General features: G+C 45.3%; 1 long non-coding RNA gene across 2 annotated transcripts; it reads right to left on the reverse strand.

The window, feature by feature from the left end:
* Positions 1-6,603: 6,603 nt before the first annotated feature.
* On the reverse strand, positions 6,604-10,249 carry LOC142021240 (uncharacterized). 2 transcript variants are annotated; one of them, XR_012647627.1, is made up of 3 exons: positions 8,858-10,249; positions 7,593-7,820; positions 6,604-6,783 (listed from the first exon to the last, which is right to left on the reverse strand). It is a non-coding gene; the product is annotated as an uncharacterized LOC142021240 (long non-coding RNA). The 2 variants fall into 2 exon arrangements; XR_012647626.1 differs by having other exon boundaries at positions 8,537-10,249.
* Positions 10,250-12,198: the final 1,949 nt, after the last annotated feature.

Consider the following 12,198-nt stretch of genomic DNA (forward strand, 5'->3'; position numbering starts at 1 on the left):
TATAAAATGGTGGTTGTCATTTTTGTGTCTTCTTCCCCCTCCCTCACAGGTTTAATTTCAAGCCCTCTGTGCTTCTTGTTCCCTATCCACTACATATCTCCCTTTTTATTGTTTCTTTTCCCCCTCCCTTTGTTTTAATAACTGTTTTACTGTGGATTCTTGCAAAAACAGCTGCTATAGCTACTAAAAAAAAATCTCTCTGGAAGCAGATACCCTGGCATTACTTCAACTGTAATCTGCTAGATTTATAATTCCTCTCCAGTTCAATATTGATTCAGGATAAAGTAGCTCAAAACACACTGGCAGCTCACAGCTTTCTGCAGTTTGCCACTATCTTTCTTCTTTTTCTATTGTAGCATTTCTTTTACTTTGCTTGACTCAGATTCCTTGAAAAAGTAAGAAGGTGCACACAACGAAACCTCCATTCGTCCCAGGAAGAAACAACAGTGTGAAAGGAGTGAGCCTATTTATGTTTACTAAAGCTCAAAAGAATGTTGTCAAGTTCTTTTAATTTTCCTCCCTTATAACTTACGGGCCAAAAAAAAAAATAATTAACATAAGTCCCTTTGTTCTCTTCCTTTATGTACCAGCTGCCTAGATGCTCTGGCAGTAGTGTTGGTAGAGCCAGCAGATACACAAAACCAGTGTCACAAAAACGCTATCTTGAAAGTGTCATTAAAACAGAAATGCTGGAGCATTGGTTTTCTTTGAAAAGCAGCTTTGTCTTAGTGGTTAGACAAGGGGGCCATGAGTCAAGATTCTCAAGTTTTAACCCCAACTTTGATCTTCCATGTTGAGCAAGTCTGTTACTGCTTTTCCCTCACAATCCTCACCTTTAAAATAGGGATGTAGTACAGGTTGAACCTCTGTAATCCGGAATCTTCTTATCTGGCAACATCCGTAATCTGGCACGATTCTAGTTAGCTGGACAACAACTTATTGTGGGTGTGGCCAAGTTTCCCATGGTCTCATACAGTTTGTTTCCAGCCACCAGTCCTGGCTGTCAGTGTTCTGTGCTGTTATTTAGCAGTAATTTACCCTTGAATGTCGTCTAAGAGCCCAGTAAGCAGTGGAAGTGCTGGTAATGCTGCTAGACAATATGACCTCCTGTGGTCCGGCAAATTCTCTTGACTGGCACCAGTTAGGTCCTGAGAGTGCTGGATTAGAGAAGTGCAACCTGTAGAGTTCTGCTTTGTCTCCCAAAGGATGGGTATATAAAAGAGTCAAACTTTTATTAAATAGTATTGCTACTTTTTTATTCAACACTGTGAAATAGTGGTAGTTCTCTTTTGTGTGTGTGTTTTTAAAGAGATTATTCCTATAACAGAGCATGGTCCCCACCTGATGGTGATAGAATTAAGGCTTCCATACCAGTTGTCTCCCTAACCACTGTCCAGCAGCGTGGGTCCTATGGCATCAAGCTGTTGTGAACTCACCTGCCTCCTACTTTCCTCAAGATTCCCACATCAAGGCAGGTTCATCCAGTCTTTGGCTGTTAACATTTTGGCAGCTGTCCCCTGAGGCCTTCGGTGGCCTGGCCTATCCCCTCCTCAAGTTTGGGTCCCTGAATCCAGGCAGGGCTTTGCTGCCTGTCCTGTCAGCCCCCTGGAGACCCCATGGCCCTGCCTTATGTCTCTCTTGCTTCCCCAGGGTCCTGCCACTCGCCTGCTCTCCTGCAGTCTCCATGGCTCTCAGGGTCCCACTACCTACCAGCCCTACCACAGGCTCCAACAGCCCTGACAGTCCTGGTGTCACACTGCCAGCAAAGGGTTTTGCAGCTGCCCCCAGCTGTGGTCCCAGCCTGGGTCACTGAGGGTTGCCAACTCTCCCAGACCGGATGGATCAGATACCATTTGCAACAATGGAGTCCAGGCTGGGACAGTTGGCAACCCCATCTCAATAGGTGTAAAAGGGGGTTGGCAGCTCAGCACTGCCACCCTAAAAACAGTTCCAGCATCACTGGCTCAACCCTGCAGAGTAGACCTGCCTGATGTGGCCAATACACTCTCATATGTTGAACAAGGGAGAGGAAGAGAATTTTCTGCCTAGAGAAAAACCATGAAAGCAAAGCTGAGCTTAACTGTAAATCTGCTCATAAAAGGGGGTTGGGCTCCCTGATGAGTGGTGTTTGAGAGATCTCTGTGACAACCACTTTATTAACAATTATAGTCACTGTGAGTATTCCCCCAGGAAATAACATGCACACTTTCTCCCCTAGGGAGGTCTTCTCTGTGCCGTTCTCCCTCCCTATTATCTCCAGGTATTATTCCACATTGCTATTAATCAACATAGTTCTTCCATTTATTTATTCCAGCAGCTGGTGTTTGCAGCCAAGCCTTGCACAGCAAACTGGCTGCTGCAAGTGGATGAATTTGTTACATGCTGCAGAAATTGCATTTACAGGATACAGAATTGACTCTTCTATATGCCTTAAAATGCAAAGCTTTCTAGAGAAGGCTCCTGGGCCGGTGAGTTCAAAATGCACAGCTACCCAATCCGAATTCTGTGGTTTGGCAGTTGGATATAGAATGACTTATTGTTATCTTAATTTGACTATTTGTCTCTTGCCTTCAGGGTGCGAGGGAATGATGTAGTCAAAAGCAGCCAGGATGTGTACGTAAGTTCGTGACAGAGATTCATTACTCTTATTGCATACACAGGCACCATATCAAGTTGTTGTTGTGTCTCATCTAACAATATTTCAGACAGATTACACTGCCTCTGTCACTCACTCTCTCTTCTCCTTTGGCCATGTAGGGATTGTGTATTGGGAAAAGAGTCCATGTTAATCCCTGTTAAATGCACTGGAATTAGTGTAATGTAACACTGAATGCCTCTGGTGTGAAGGAGCATGAAAGACAGAGAAAATAGCAAGTTGAGATCTGCTTTAACCAGTTTCAGAGAGAGAAGTTTTTGGAGGTCTCTGGATCTTGCACACTAGATAAAAAAATCAGCTTCTTGGCTTGGGAGGTGGCTGGGGCCCACAGTAATACCAAGTTTGGTAAATAGTGGCATTCCCACTGCCCCCTGAACAGCAGAACAAGATTGCCCATTCTCTCACTCTCTCACTCTCATTCTCTGTCAGAAAACACACACACACTCCTGTTCCAGATTTAAAGCCTTAAATCACAGAGCTGACATCTCTTTCTAATTTCTGTATAAAATCACAATTCCCAGATTTTCCACTGAGTGCACTTGGCAAAGCAGATTGAAACCTTCAGGAAAATTCTCCTGTCTTACTTAGGTTTTTAACCTAATGGATAAAGGGATGATCGACCCAGAAAGAGGTGTCTTTTCAAACGTTGGCACTTGAACAATTTTCATCACTGTAATTTTGAAGCAGTTAAACACATTGCATCAGCCCAGGAAATCTGAGACCATCAAACAAGTTAATAAAAAAAGAATCAAGCTTAGTTAACAGTTCTATATAACCTTCTTACTTTTCAGTCCCATTGTGAGGATGTTGTTTGCCAGCTCACTACAAATCATAGCTACATTTAATCAGTTCAGAATTGTTTTGCTGAGCAGCAGCAATGTGCAGACTGAAAATGGTTGATCTGGCAGTGGTCAGTCCGACAGCTTGCACCTCACATTGCTCTGGAGATCGTGATGTCTCTGATATCTTTTGCCATTTCAATGCACAGCCAGTCAGATGCCAACAATGTGGTCTCAGGTGCACCCAGGAAGTTTTGGGATTTTTTGTCAGCTTCCCTAAGATATATCGAGCAAGTGCTCTGCACACTGACTAAGGAGACCATTGTTTTTCTTGTCTCTGGCTCCATTCTTCTTTATTACACCACTCCAAGCCTCACTGTGTGAACACATTAAACTGAAATTGGACACAGACATCCATTTTATCAGGCATACCTGGAGGAAACCAGTGATAGCATCGCATCATCATCCAATAATGCAGTCATATGGTGGAATATCCTCAAATTGGCCATCCTTCAAACCTCAGAAGAAACTATACATGAAACTCAAAGATACCATCAGGACTGGTTTGATGAAAACAATGATGAAATCAAAGCTCCTCAAGGAAAAGAATGATCCGTTTATGTTTTGGCAGAAAGATGAAAAAGCAACATAAAACAAAAACTAGTTCAAGTACCTGCAAGCCACAAGGCAGGGATGATTTTATGTCCTACTTGAGAACTGGTGAAGGGGAAAAGCAGCAGATATACAGCGTTACACCCATATTAACCACACAGGGTTGATTTATGACTTGCTGAGGGCTGTCTGTGATCCACTGAAATTGGGACTAGCTCAATTAAAGAATTCATTTATCTCTATCTTAATTAAGGACAAAAGAGGACTCTCTGACAGTGCAGCAGTTTACTAAGTTACTCACCATCTTTCCACTGTCAATCCACTAGTGATAGAGGAACTGATACAGCACCCCATGCATGACGAAATTGCCGTTACCTACGCCATAGGAAGGGTAAAAGCCTGGTAAATAAAGTTGGTAAATCCACAGGAAAAGACAGTAGCTGAAATCTATAAACTTGCAGGCCCTAAAACTGTAAACTAGTTTCATGACATTATTAAGGATATCTGAGAAACTAAGAACATTCCTCGGGAAATCTAAGATGCAATCACTGTACATAAATAAAGACAATAAATCTTACTGCAGCACCTACTGGGATATCTGCCCAGTATCTGGAGGTGGTAAACCTTTGTCTGTATTTTGCTCAATCAATTTCTTGAAACGGCGACAGACAAACTTTTCCTAAGGACTCAACGTGATCAGGTCAGAGCATCATAGATGTGATTTTTTTGATTTGAGGCAGATTTGGAAAAACACGTGGTGAACAAAATGTGGCATTGTAGCCTGTATTCAACCTGTACCAGCAAACCTCTCTAGTCTGCCACCCACAGGACCTGACCAGCCCCAAACCAGAGGATTTGCCAAACGAAAGATGGTCAATATTGTCTAACAGCATTACCAACACTTCCACTGCTTACTAGGCTCTTAGAAGATATTTAGGGGTGAATTAGCACTAAATAACAGCACAGAACATCAACAGCCAGGACTGATGGCTGTAAACAAACTTTATGGGACTGCAGAAAACTTGGCCATATTCAATAATAAATGGACATCCGGCTAACTAAAATCGTGCCAAATCACGGAAGTTGCTGGACCAGAGAGTGTCAGTCTAGAGAGGCTAAAGCTGTATTAAGAAATATTTGATATGGTAAGCAGAAATGGCTTCTGGAAAATTATAGAAAAGTTGGACAGATCCACCAAATCATCAACAGTATACATCAATTCCACTAAGGCACGACTAGTCAGGTACTCTGATGGTGGCCTCTCTAAACCATTCCCTATATCCAACAGGGCTGAAAAAAGGCTGTGTGCTCACACTAGTTGCTGTTGGCCTTTTTTTTGTGGCCATTCTGAATACCACAACAGACAACATTCAAAAGGGCATATGGTTACAGTATGGAAAATAATTAATTCAGTCTCCAAAATCTTAATGCTAAAACAAAAGTCCTTGAGTAATTCATATGTGAAGGCCTTTTTACAGATGCTTGTGCTCTGCTACATCATAGTAACAGTAGCCTTCAGCTTATCCTTGATAGATTTGCATAGGCAAATAAACAATTTGGACTCATCATCCGCCTGGAAAAAGCTAAAGTCCTTTTCCAGCCAGCCTCATAACTTTCCCACTGAGCCAAACAACATCACTGATGATCTAGAACTAAGGCATGCCAATTACTTTGCATATCTTGGCAGTGCCATCTCTAGCGATGCCCCTCTAGCTCAAGAAATGTCAACAGAATACAAAAGGCAAGTCATAAGAACATAACATAAGAACATAAGAATGGCCATACTAGGTCAGACCAAAGGTCCATTCAGCCCAGTATCCCGTCTGCCGACAGTGGCCAATGCCAGGTGCCGCAGAGAAGGAGAACAGAAGACGATGATCAAGTGATTTAATCCTGCCATCCATCTCCTGCCCTTGTACTGAAGGCTAGGGCACCATACTTTACCCCTGGCTAATAGCCACTTATGGACCTAACCTGCAAAAATTTATCGAGCTCTTTTTTAAACCCTAATAGAGTCCTGGCCTTCACAGCCTCCTCCGGCAAGGAGTTCCACAGGTTGACTGTGCGCTGTGTGAAGAAAAATTTCCTTTTATTAGTTTTGAACCTACTACCCATCAATTTCATTTGGTGTCCCCTAGTTCTTGTATTATGGGAAAAGGTAAATAATTTTTCTATATTCACTTTCTCCACACCGTTCATGATTTTATATACCTCTATCATATCGCCCCTCAATCGCCTCTTTTCCAGACTGAAAAGTCCCAGTCTCTCTAGCCTCTCCCCATATGGGACCTGTTCCAAACCCCAAATCATCTTAGTCGCCCTTTTCTGAACCTTTTCTAATGCCAATATATCAGGCTTTTAGAAGATTTTGCTGTGAACAATGATATATAACAGGGCAAAACAAAAAGCAGTCAAGTACTTTAAAAACTAGCAAAATAATTTATTAGGTGAGCTTTCGTGGGACAGACCCACTTCTTCAGACCATAGCCATAAGAGCATCCCTGATAGGGGTGTGAAAATGGACAATTTATTCCACATATCAAGCAACCTGAAACATTTCCTACAGCTTGACTTTGCTGCATTCTGAAGATCTGCTGGTGAGATAACAGGTCAAACGTTCGTCTCCTTGAAAGCGCAAAACCAGCCAGCATCCAGGCAATGATCATCGCAGCTCAGCTTACGTGGACAGTCATGCCAGCAGAATGGGTGATGACGGATTCCTCTGAAAAAAGTCCCCTGGGATGAGTCAAAAATCAAAATACAGGAACGGCAGTCAGTGTAAGTGTTTCAAACACTCCCTTAAGCAGACTCTCACTTCATGCGATGTAACTATCAATAACTTCAGAACCATAGCCACGGATCGAGCCCAATGGAGGAAAAACAGAGAAAAATTTGTAAACACTTTGAAGAGAGGCGCAAAAAACAGACTGACAAATTGGCCAAGTGCCAATAGGAGCCTATCCTTTCCTGTGTGACATTAACGTACATCTACATCACAGTTACAAAACAGCAGTATCGCTACAGTGCCTGTAAACCAGACTTGTAAGACATATGAGGGTACAACCCAGAATAATGAGCAGCTGTGTTAACCCTGCCCTGCAAACGTAGGTGCCTTATAATGCCTTGCTGGAGAAATTTCCACCTGGGCCTCTCACAAAGAGTGTTCCAGCATTTTGTGTAATGGCAGCCTGCCAGTCACACTGGGGTTATACTCTGGCTCTCACCAGCCTTGGTTATACTGCAGCATGACCCCACGCAAACCCTAGTCCCAGATTTCCTCACAAAAATGTTCTGTATTGTCAGTACAAAATATTTTAAGCCTGCTGTTCCTTAAAGGAAATAATGTGGCATCTTACTATCTCAAATAATTTAGACATTTCAATTTACATACACTGGATTAGGTAAAATGAAAAAAAAACAAGTTTATTAACTATAAAGAGAGATGTTAAGTAATGGGGCATAAAAGGTTATAAGAGAAAAAAAACAGATGAAACTTTTATTAGTGTCCAACTCTAAGAATATCAGAATCAAGCAAAGTTTCTCACCACATGCTTTCTGCAGTCTTCCTGCCCAAACTCTGTAGGTCAGGCTCCCTTCTCCATAGACCAACAAATGCTTCCGTTTCCTCTTCCAGTGTAGTGAATGCAGTGGGCAGGAAGAGAGAAGGGAGAGCCTTGGGGGCGGGGGGTGTCCTTCCTTTGTAGAGTCTTGGTCCTTCTCTTTGGAAAACATTTCCAGCTTTGCACCGAGAGATGCCTCTAAGGTTGCCATATCTATTTTATCAGAATGATACTGATCAGCAAACTATGAGTTTTCAAATGGTTCCTCACAAGACATACATTGTACAGTGTTTATTACAGTAGTGTATGGGATCTGAAAATGGGTCTATTCTACCACATCATTACATATGATTCCCTATGCACAGGAAGATCTGTGGGTGGCATAACCAGGCCCAAGAGGGAATGGCTGTGAAAGAGAGAGCGTGAGAGGAAAGGCTCTTTTTAACCAAGCAGAGGGATGGGGGGGGAACAAACATCTGCAGCTGAAAAGAAAAGGTCAGACACAGCAGGAAAGAAACTAATGAGGCTGCACACTAAGCACAGTTGAGAGTCACACCCAGCCCTGAGGACAGTGCTGTTATTTATTGACTTCTCTAGCAATGAGAGGGTGTTTGGCAGACAAGTAGCAAGCGCTTGTTTTGAGGGCTGGAATCCCCACTTCACAGATCAGTTGCAGAGCTGGTAAAGCTGGGCCCTGCATCCTGGGTCCTGAGGGACAGGCATACTGGAGAAGCTGGCCTTTCCTTCCCTACTGGCGAAAGCAGAACCATTACTTCCACAGGATGGACTGGGGTGGCTGCCCCAGGCCCTATACTTTTAGGGGCTCTGAGGTATCGAGGATGCGAGTGACGTATGAATAAATTTGAATATTTGATTAGGTCAAGTCAATCACACCAGAGCAATGGACTGGACTAAAACTGAGTCCTTACCAATGCTCCCAGGATTTTACCCCGCGACCCTGCTCGCCGTCTACGGTGGGTCTAATCACAACGGGGTTTCAGGGTGTGTGAACTGCGCTGCTGCGGTGTGTTTACCCAAGGAAGAAAATACAAACAAGATGTCAGGTTCAAACAGGGAGACAGGGTTTATTTTATAACTTAAAAGTATGAATTTTGGTAAGCTAAGTTGCACAAAATATGTAAGCCCTTGTTTTTGTGGAATAGGCACAGGATTTGAATACTATGGCTTGTAGCCTTAAACAATAGGTAACTGCTGTAACAGCACTGCTATCTAATCCCTCAGCTACTTACTGTGCTTCCGGGACGGACCGTGCAGCCTTCGATGTGTGCTGTAAAATGGAAAGATTAACTTCAGAGCTGAGTTATATTTATTTATTTATTCCTGGATCTTCCTGAGGTTCACCAGGTCGCTCAACCCTTGGCCGACTACCGCGGGGAGCAGATCTTATAAGAATAAGAATTTGCCTGCACTAAGCTAGGTCAATTCTCTAGTTAAATGGGTTGCCCTGCTGGCCAAGCAGGGGAGAGCCCAGTATATGCGGGGTTTCCTTCTGAGAGGTTTTCCCCTTAGTTAAGTGGAGGGGTTTTCCTAGTTAAAGGTTATCCCCTCAAAATGGTACTGCCTATTTCGACCACCTTGTTATGGTAGCCCTTTATTGCAGACCTTCATTACCCTTAAAGGGTTACTAAGAATACCAGGGTTTTCCCTTTATAGGGTTATCCCTGACCGCTCTACCCTCCTAAATAGGGGGGAGCTTATAGCTCTGGATTATAACAACGCAGTTTACCTAACTACCCTCCTGTGTGCATGCAATAGTTTTAAGCTAAACCAATAGCATTGGCCTCCTGTGCCTTTACAGAAGGACAAGGAATACAAAATATAAGGCGCAGATCATGGACTTGGGGAAGTCCCAATCCACCCTCTATTACAAAGCTATATGAAAACATTAACTGCTTACCCAATTATTTAACCCTAAACCCAGACCATGAATACCTCCTTATTCCTGCTCTGTGATCCAGGCGCTGGGCCTGTAGTTCTCTTCGAGCTAGGAAGTTATGACCCTCACGGCGCGCTTGTACGGCAGCCGCGTCAGGTCAGATAGTAAAGGAGGGAGAAAAAGAGAGCCAGGAGGAAAAACCGGCTTGGTTAACAAAAACCTCCTGTGTTTTTAGGAACGACCGTGATATTTCAGACACCGGCCTGAGCTAGGGTCGGTGACTGGAAGGGCAGGGTCGCTGCTGCGGTTTCCCCGTGCAGGGCACCGTTGTTTGGGCGGTGCGGTCTGCCGGGCAAACCCTCCGGATAAAAGAACCGGAGCCTTACTAGTGATTTAGCTCTATGGAGACTGGAGCTCTTCTGGTCTTCAGGCTGGAGCTCTTCTGTTCTTCGACGGCCCACGGCGGCTAGAGAGCGATGACTGACACGCAGGTCAGCTTCGGCTCTTCTGCCAGCGATGTTCAGCTACAGGCTCAGTCCAGCTCTTAGCTCAGTCCTTCTCCGTAGTCTTCTTTCTTCTTCTGCTCCCCTCCAAGGTCTGGTCCGGAATGCCCCAAGCAGCGCTGCTCTCCTGAATATATGCAGCCTGGGTGGACCTGTTTGACAACCTCTGCCTGCTAGGTCCTCCTCAGTGCCACAATGTATCAAAGGGGCATTTGACTATTACATATGTATGAGGATCCTAAAGTAACCAATCAGTTTGAAACCTTTCAAACCATAACTTCATACATATTTATAGCTCGCCGAATATTAATTACAACTGTCATTTTTTAACTGTCATTCTCCGGTGGCCATTTTGGATTTCTAAAACTCCATTTTAACAGTGAATATGGTTTTTTAATTTATCTAATTTTGATGTGGTTTGTGAGGGAAATATGTCACCACTGCTGGTAAAGCAGGTTATAAGTTTAAAATGCTTAGCTTAAGAGCTATTTGGTCAGGATGCAGGGCAACCATACAGACACCACAGCTCATGGACAGGGACATATAAATCACCTCAGAAGAGGATATTTCTACATGAGGCAGCTGCCCCAGCCATCCAATGGATGGGGTGGATGAGAATTACCTTAGGCAGGGTGTGGCAGCAGCTGCTGGGAGTTGCTTTCCCTTAGCACCCTGCATTGACCATCCAGGTGGTGCAAGCAGCAGCCTGCTCCCCTCTGATGGGCTACACAATCCCAGGCTGCTGAGCACCACTTCTCCACAGCAGTGTCATCTATGTGGTGAGTGCAGTGGGGCTGAGGGCCAACTTCCCCTGCTGCTCCCACTGCCTGCCACCATGGCGCCCTTCCCCAGGTGATCCTCAGCCTGTTTGGTTGGGGAGGCAGTAAGGGCTCAGGATGGGGGCAGAACAAGGGAGGGTTGTCACGGGGTGGGAGTTACCCCAGACCCCACACCTGGGGCACAAGGGGTGGGATTGTCCCAGGCTCTGCACACATTCCCTTGGGCCAGCCCTTGCCCAAAGCTCTGGCTGCCTAAAGACCTGGTAGGAAACAGAGCCCCCACCTGACTGATAGCTCCTCTCTGAGTGCAGGGTGGGATTGCTGTTTGAGGTGCTGCCAGACTGGGCATGTGTCTCTGCTACAGGACCCCAGCAGGCCTGGAGTCTGAGCTCCAGGCTGGGGACAAGCCTGGGGAACAACCTGTCTGTGTGGCCACTATGAGCCAGACCACACAGAATAATCAGCCAGAGTTCTGAAGAAAAGAGATCCCTGTCCAGTGACTGAGGAGCCCTGTTTGTTAACAGATAAAGGTCACTGTTACCAAAGGTACTTACTGGTGTGATTACTAGGTAAATTTCTGCCTACTAACGGACATAGAGGGAGTCTGCACCCCAAGGCAAGGGGAAGGAGTTTTGAACTAGCTGAGGAAGAACCTGCTGCACATGCATGACATTATGGAGTCACTGGGAGTGGGGGTGGGCAGTCAGGACTCAGAAGCTGTGTCTACACGTGCACGCTACTTCGAAGTAGCGGCACTAACTTCGAAATAGCGCCCGTCGCGGCTACACGCGTCAGGTGCTATTTCGAAGTTAACTTCGACGTTAGGCAGCGAGACGTCGAAGTCGCTAACCTCATGAGGGGATCGGAATAGCGCCCTACTTCGACGTTCAACATCGAAGTAGGGACCGTGTAGACGATCTGTGTCCTGCAACGTCGAAATTGTGGGGTCCTCCATGGCAGCCATCAGCTGGGGGGTTGAGAGACGCTGCCTCTCCAGCCTGTGCGGGGCTCTATGGTCACCGTGTGCAGCAGCCCTTAGTCCAGGGCTTCTGGCTGCTGCTGCTGCAGCAGGGGATTCATGCTGCATGCACAGGGTCTGCAACTCGTTGTCGGCTCTGTGTATCTTGTGCTGTTTAGTGCAAGTGTGTCTGGGAGGGGCCCTTTAAGGGAGCGGCTGGCTGTTGAGTCCGCCCTGTGACCCTGTCTGCAACTATGCCTGGCACCCTTATTTCGATGTGTGCTACTGTGGCGTGTAGACGTTCCCTCGCTGCGCCTATTTCGATGTGGTGCTGCGCAACGTCGATGTTGAACATCGACGTTGCCAGCCCTGGAGGACGTGTAGACGTTATTCATCGAAATAGCCTATTTCGATGTCGCCACATCGAAATAGGCTACTTCGATGTAGGCTTCAC

The sequence above is a fragment of the Carettochelys insculpta genome, chromosome 15 (assembly GCF_033958435.1).
Source record: "Carettochelys insculpta isolate YL-2023 chromosome 15, ASM3395843v1, whole genome shotgun sequence".
NCBI classification, from domain to species: Eukaryota; Metazoa; Chordata; order Testudines; family Carettochelyidae; genus Carettochelys; species Carettochelys insculpta.